The sequence below is a fragment of the Uloborus diversus genome, chromosome 8, assembly GCF_026930045.1.
Source record: "Uloborus diversus isolate 005 chromosome 8, Udiv.v.3.1, whole genome shotgun sequence".
NCBI lineage: Eukaryota > Metazoa > Arthropoda > Arachnida > Araneae > Uloboridae > Uloborus > Uloborus diversus.
In genome coordinates, this window is record NC_072738.1 from 154,544,892 (window position 1) to 154,552,887 (window position 7,996).

Below are 7,996 nucleotides of genomic sequence, written 5' to 3' on the forward strand. Positions count from 1 at the left end.
AGGCGCATATGTTCGTAAATTTTACGCCCTTGAAAAACCTTGAAAAGTTCCTGAAAAATATAAAGTTTTCCAAGTGCTTGAAAAAGTATGAAAAGTTTCTTTATTTGCTTGATTCTTTCAAAAATCATTACAAGCAATCTAAAGCATACTTTAGATTGCTTGTAATTATTTTAAAAATATTTCATCAGTGCAATTTTCTGAACATAGGTTCGATATGTAGCATTGCGAAAAATTGCTTTCGTGTTTGAAGTTTCAATATTTTTGCATCTTGTAAATATTTTGATTTTTACAATCGGAAGTTATTTTGACATGTGCTACCTTAGATTAGCTTATTTTTCGTTTAATTTCAATAATCAACGAAGGAATTAGTTTGGAAACCATGACAACATTGAACTTACTCAAACTTTGCGGAAAACTGCTTCTCGCGTTTTGAAATTTCAATCCTTTTGCATCTTGTAAATATTTCGATTTTTTTAACAGTAGGAAGTTATTTTGACATATACTACTTTAGATAGTTTATTTTTCGTTTAATTTCAAGAATTAACGAAGAAATTAGTTTGGAAACCATGACAACATTAAACTTACTCGGACTTCGCAGAAAACTGCTTCTCGCGTTTGAAATTTCAATCCTTTTGCATCTTGTAAATATTTTGATGTTTTTGACAGCAGGAAGTTATTTTGACATATACTACTTTACAGTAACTTATTTTTCGTTTAATTTCAATAATTAACGAAGGAATTAGTTTGGAAACCATGACAACATTAAACTTACTCGGACTTCGCGAAAAACTGCTTCTCGCGTTTGAAACTTCAATCCTTTTGCATCTTGTAAATATTTTAATGTTTATGACAATGGGAAGTTATTTTGACGTATACTACTTTAGATTAGCTTATTTTTTGTTTAATTTTAATAATTAATGAAGGAATTAGTTCTGAAACCATCACAACATTGAACTTACTCGCACTTCGCGGAAAACTGATTCTCGCGTTTGAAATTCCAATCCTTTTGCATCTTGTAAATATTTTGATGTTTATGACAATAGGAAGTTATTTTGACATATACTACTTTAGATTAACTTATTTTTTACTTAATTTCAATAATTAACGAAGTAATTATTTTGGAAATCATGGCAACATTGAACTTACTTGGACTTCGCGGAAAATGGGTTTTAGTGTTTGAAATTTCAATCTTTTTGCATCATGAAAATATTAAAATATTTTGCCCAATAGAATGTTATTTCCCAAATGCTACCTAAGATTAGCATGTTTTGTTTTTAATTTAGTAGAAAATAAATTTATTTTATGGAAATTATGCCAAAATTGAACTTGGTTCGTGAAAATTTGCTTATCTGAACTTTCAATCGTTTTGCATCTAATAAATATTTTTATATTTTTGGCAATTTGAAGTTGTTTTGACATGCTGCATTAGATTAACTCGTTTTAATTTTTATTTAAATAACTAAAAAATTAAATTTTTTTTTAAATTCAAATTTTTAGTTTTGCAACCTTAACTTGTAAACCTACGTTTAATTATTATTAGCTTATTTTCGGTTATTACTGTTTCTTATGGGGGGGGGATATTAAATGTAAACAATTGAGTGCATAGCATTTTAACTTAGTTTTTGTATTTAAAACAAAGTTGAAATATAAAATTCTATAAAGGTGAATTTTTGTACATTTTTTTCATTGTCATGATGCCTGCTAAAGAGGGGAATCAGTCCCCCCCCCCACCCGCATAAAAGTTCAAAGCACTCATGATCTTGCAATCATGGAGTTTTTTTAAATCTAAGTTGATCTGCTTCTCTTTGTGATTAAGCATTTCAGACATTTTTAGGAAAACTTTCAATACAGTAAATCTTTTATTAAAGTGTCTCTTGTAGAAAAAGCAGTTTGTTTTCGTATACTTTTTATATTAATTTCTTTTATTTATATGTTAGCATTAAATGAAATCTGCATGTACTATTTATAGTGCGAATTTAGGGTAGTACCTTGAAAAACATTTTTTTTACACTTGAAAAGTGCTAAAATTTTTTTTCTCCCTAAAGGGTATGAACTGTGTGATAAAGAGATTAAATTTAAAATTCAAATATAAAATAATTTTGTTATAAACTCAGTTGTAGCTTTGTTGAAAATAAAAACAATATTTTTTAGGTTTCAGTGTGAGTCATGAGGAAGGGCAAATTTCTCAGCAAATAGTTAGATGAAACTGATGAAGATGGGAACAAAATTAGAGACTGGGGAAAACAACAAGAGAATAAAGTTTTTTTTTTGTTCGGTGTATAATAACGCTATATTAAGAAACATTAAAAGACAGAAAAACATAAAAATAATATTAAACTAAATAAAGATGAAGTGCAACTTCACCTATCCTTCAGTGAGACGTCAAAATGTATCATTATGCCTATTTAGTTCTAAAGAGGCTGCCTTAAGTGCTGAACTAAGTGCCCCCCCCCCCCTATGTTTTGCACTTTTATCAATGTATAAAATTAAAAGTATCACTGGTGATAAAAGAATTGTATCTCTCGTTATTATAGTAAATTAACGAAATATCTTCACAAATTTAGCAGCTGGCAACTAATTTGCCTTTTGGTGCTTCATGGGTTTAACTATGAGTAGTCCTCCCAAGGTCCTCTTTTGGATCCTAACTGGTCCTCTTTAGTCCCCTTTTTAATTGAAAATGGTCCTCTTTTACCCTTTTCTGAAGCTAAAATGTGTTGGGAGCCCTGCTCTAGTCTTTTCCAGTTTTTTGAATATGAGAAAGTGTTTCGTTTTTCTCCTCCCATGACTATCTTTTAACTCAACTGTCCCCATGACTTCCTCCTGTACTCTCGAAAGGTGATTTTTTTTCTATATTTTTATGACTAATTATTTGTTTATAATATGCAAATAAATATTAATTTCTTTATTTTCTAGACTTTATAGAGGATGGCGTAAATGGAGATACAAAGTAGAATTTCAAACGCGCTTGCCAACACATATTTTTTTCCCCTTTGTTTTCACTGCAATTTTTGAATAAAAGCTTCTAGTAGATCATGCCCTGCTTTTATTGTGAGGATGTAAGGTGGTATTAAACGTAGTTGTGTTTATGATTATAGGTAGCTCCGAAAATTTTGGGCTGACAACATTCTAAAACAAAAAAATATTCAAGAAAAAAAAAACTTTTAAAATGCTTTCTTCTTCAATGATTTTTGTTTGCATATTTGAAGAATTTTTACGGCGAGGGGGCGTTTCCGAAAATGTCGCACTGTCTTCAGAAAATTTTACTTCAGTTCACTATCACTCCTGTATTAAAGTTTAAAAACTTGAATCGAAGCCAAGTTACGAAATATTTCACAAAAGGCAACGGGATACTACGTCTCAGTTCCGGTTAGAATATTTTTATTTTATTTATTTTTTAGTTTCAAACTGCATGACAGTAATGTATGGATCATTAGCGATGAGGTATACGTTGACCGTCAATCATTGAAGCGGTTAACTTTCAATTGCCGCTAGCGGACATGACACCGGAAACAGCACAAGTATCCCATCGCCTTTTCAAAAATGTTCTTAACTTTATACAGTGGCTCCCAAAAGTGTTCGTACACCTACGATTTTCAATGAAATAGGCCATTATCCATTGGTTAGAATTAATATTTCGGAATAGGTATTTTATTATAAGATCTATGATCTATATTTAACAAAACAACATGAAAATTTTTAATAAAACATTAAAACATAATTTTTAAAAAATCAAAAACCAAAAATTGCCGGAAATTTTATCTCACAAAAGTCTTCGTACACTTTGAAAAAATGTCAAAAAATTAGTAAATAATCTAACTTTTTACAAAGTTATTATTTAGTAGAACATCATGCAGTATCAACAAGAGCTTTTAAACGTCTGGGAATACATTTCATTGTTTTTTCTTTCTTTTTTTGCGTAATTTCTGATTAAGTGTTCAACCCCAGTTTGAGTCTTACTGTTTCTAGGTCTATTTTCGTTTCAAAGCTGTATTTTCGTAATCTAGCCCCCAGATATCTCTAAATATGTTACATTAAGTTCAAATCTGGAGATTGAGGGGGTATTTCTAAGCTTAAGGACAATTTTTGAGGCACCAAACGCAAACGTGTGCTTCTTATCGTTATCTCGATAAAAAACAAAGTTGTTTCCGATTACCAAATTTTGGGCTAATAGTTTAAAATTGCTTTTTAAAATATTTAAATGAACAGCATGATTCATTATTTAATCAAAAAAATTCCAAATTTCCAAGTCCTGATGCTGTAATGCACCCTCACACTAAAACACTTTCACCGTCCTGATTAACTGATCCAACTAAGTTCTTCAGATTAAATTCCTCATTTTTTCTTTTATTTACAATTATACAACAATTTAACCCAAAATGTTAAATTTATTTTCATCTATAAGTAAGACGTTGTTCCAAAACGTTTTGAGCTTATTTATCATTGATTTTGCGACGGAAAGCGTAAGCTTACTGTTATTCGCACGAACAAGAAAATTTCTGCAGGAAGAGGTCCCATTTAATCCAGTTAATCAGAGAACTTGGCGAACAATTTTAGGTGAAAATTAAACGTAAAATGTTTCATTCAAATCTGCAGAAATTTTTTCAGCACTCAAATGTGTATTTTTAATAATTTTTTTAACTGTAAACCTCCGATCACGCATTGTTAACTTTGCCAGTTGACCTTTTCTTACCGTGTTTTCGATCCTATTCTTGTCTTTAAAGCATTTTATCAAGCACTTCACTATAGAATGGTATAAATTACCTAATTTAGAGACATTTAAAACCAATTTACCGCTACTGTGAGTAAACAATTCAAATTTCGAATGGTGTTTCTGGTGTTTTTCAAATACCAGTCATTTTAAAGTAATAAGCACAATATTAAGGAATAAAAAAACAAAAAATTAAAGCCAAATGACTTTTAAGGGTGAACACAATGCAAAAATAATAAAAAAATGACATATGATAGTTTTAATCATGAATTTATTCGAAAAAATTTGAGTGTACGACGACTTTTGTGGCGTATTATTTCTCCGTCTATTCATTTTTTGACAAATTTCAAAAATAAAATCTGGCAATATTTTGAAAAAAACTACTGAGTTTTATTCAGAATGGCATAAGAATGGTGTGAAAAAAAATTGGACTTCATATTCAAATTCAGTTTTGCGTTATTTTGGTTTTACTACAAAATTTCAAGGTGTACGAACACTTTTGGGAGCCACTGTATATATGCCAAGCGCAATGCAAGTTTCATACATACTGGTAGGAAAGTATAAATAATCGCCAAAGTTACTTAAATTTGCTTTTGAAACTTTTCTTGTGAACAATTTTTGCTTTATTCATGTTTCATAACTGATATAATTTTTTTTTAGGTTTAAATCAAAATATTTACAGAAGCAACAAAACCAAATTTTTTTTTTAGTTTCACTTTGGAATACTAGAGCCGTGTATTGTGGATCCTATTCAAAAGTTATTGCACAAATTGCGGTTCACTTTTAGATTATTCCTTTAAAAAAATTCGCTGAATGTCAAACCTAAATCTTACATGAACTCAGCACTTCAACAAGATTTCAGTATTACATTTTCCTATTTTTCATTCATTACAAAAGATGGCGTTGTTAGTCACTGTTAGTTTGGCGCTCTTTCAGCATGCTAAGGAGCGATAAATGAATGGAATGTTTTATCACTGAAATGAGGCTATTAAGTGCGTATTCTTGGGTTCGTAGACGGACGAAGAGCTAAGAGATGGCCCCACTGAATACTTAAACGCCAGCGCCATCTAATGGGGACATGGATAGACCTTAAATTCGAGAGAAACAGCACTTATGTGTCAGTTCAAATGCTAAGAGCATGAAAATTTTAAGATATAATAACTCGAATTCGATAATGAAAACCAGACGCCTTTTGAAATAAACAGAAAATAAATTTTTACTACTGAAAGATAAACTAAATCACTTGAAAGTACAAATAAAAAGATCGTAAAAAACTTTTCAGAATTTTCTCTAACCACCACTTTATTTTCAGACGGCAAGTACTATATACATTAAATGGTTCATTGCCCGATTATGCTCTGGTTTCCCTTCAAACCTCGTGCTAATCTTTCGCCTTTTACTAAAGATTACCGTGGAGGGGAACAACTTAAATGAGCTTCAACTAATTTTTGGACCCTCCGAAAGGAGGGATACGAAGAAAAGTAGCAATCGGGAAAGCGAAGACATTCGTTAGGTTCAATTGGACTGGCAGCTAACCGATACCAACATCCAAGTCAGCCGAGCTTGAGTACTTCGCCACTACTTATTGATTTCTTTCTTGTGATAACAACAGCGAATAGACTATTCAGTCTTAATCCATATTAGGACGAATTTGCAATATCTGATGGCACAACCGGACCGTCGATAATCTGCTTTACGATGAATAACTTTCCGTTCCACTTGAAGAATAATGGTTCGTACTCAATTTTAGAAATAAAATGAAGGAGTAAAATGAGGTTTTAAAGGAGTACTAATGGGCTGTCATTAAATGATGTTGCACTTTTTTCAACATATTTGACCTCTTCCCCCTTTATCACAATTGTGGTGTGAGTGTCACAATTCACCTAACTTCTCCTCTTGTCACGTGCCATATTTTTTATAAACATATTGTTCCAATAACTGTGTGATGTCACTTTTTGTCACTCTCTCCCCCCTTCGTCACAATTTCATGAGCCCGTCTCCTCCTCAAGGCATGACATCACTTGTGGATGACCCTTATTACTATATTATAACTGTGGTTTAATAAACAATTGTTTTTTTTAACACAATAACTTAATGCAGTACATCTACTTACGTAGTTTTAAATATTTAAATAATAATTAGACAACCTGACTTTTGCTGATGAGAGTGTGGTTGAGGAAAAAACAATAATCATAGAACTTGAAAAAAATAGCCAAGCACCATTTCAGCATGTTTTACTTCACTTACGAAATGTTTTAGTCTTCTAACAAAATTTTCACGTTCAACTTTTATGACTTAAAAATGATCAATTTGTAAATCACATCTTTATGAAAAAAAATAAATGAATGAAATTACTACATTAAAATCACTTTTGTGACAAAGTTAGCTGTTGATCAAAGTATTATAAGTTACTGTCATAGAGGAAGATTATGTAGTCTTGAACTAAAAAAGAAGGAGTTTTGAAGGACTTAAAACCAAAATGAAGGAGTTTGAAGGGCCCTTTAAAAAAATTTCCTGAATGAAGGAGTATTGTAGGAGTTTTGAAGGAACGTACGAACCCTGTATAAACTTGTGTCATTCATTCCCTTGTTTCTCCAAATGCAACCATAAGGTCGTAGCTAGTATCTTTAATAATGAGGGACAGCGCGAACGCAGTCCCAGCTACCAAAAATTACGCACCCCAAGCAACCGCAATTTGCGGATGTGGCGAGCGTCAACCCTCCGAAGTGCAATGAAGGGCCTCTGCTCGGGGGAGCCTCCTCGTTGATCAAGGCATCCCCAGTGCCAGGTAAGTATGCTCGACAGAATGGCGAAAACATTTATATATTACTTCTCAGCTCAAAATAAACTGGTTGCGTGTCTTCCAGGATGGTGTGTTCCCTTCAAAAATACTTCCGATCGAAACCACAAAAACACACATATCATTTTCAGTTTGTTTTGATGTCTTGTTAACAATTCAAAAGAAAAGATGCATGTACTCATCACATACGCGCATTCTTAAAATCATATCTTCTGACATTTAAAATATATTCAATACAGAGCTTGGCACTTTCAAATTTAACGGATTTTGATCTTTTTATTAGCATCAGGTACTCAAAATTTGAAGGAAAAATTTGTATCATTTTGTAAGAAGATGTGTTTGCAATAAATACAATAAAAAGAAATACTGCAGATAAAGCACCAACTTTGTGCACTTCTTCAATAGTAATAATTTATTTTTTCAAGTGAAATTGATAAAAATAAATGCATATAAAAATAAAATTTTTTTTAGCAAAAAAGTGAAATAAA

General features: G+C 31.5%; 2 non-coding genes across 2 annotated transcripts; one reads left to right on the top strand and one right to left on the bottom strand.

The window, feature by feature from the left end:
* The first annotated feature begins 6,061 nt into the window (after positions 1-6,061).
* On the top strand, positions 6,062-6,178 carry LOC129228820 (U5 spliceosomal RNA). The gene has a single exon (XR_008581003.1). It is a non-coding gene; the product is annotated as a U5 spliceosomal RNA (small nuclear RNA).
* A 1,165-nt stretch (positions 6,179-7,343) lies between these two features.
* Positions 7,344-7,504, bottom strand: LOC129228754 (U1 spliceosomal RNA). The gene has a single exon (XR_008580948.1). It is a non-coding gene; the product is annotated as a U1 spliceosomal RNA (small nuclear RNA).
* Between the last annotated feature and the right edge of the window lie 492 nt (positions 7,505-7,996).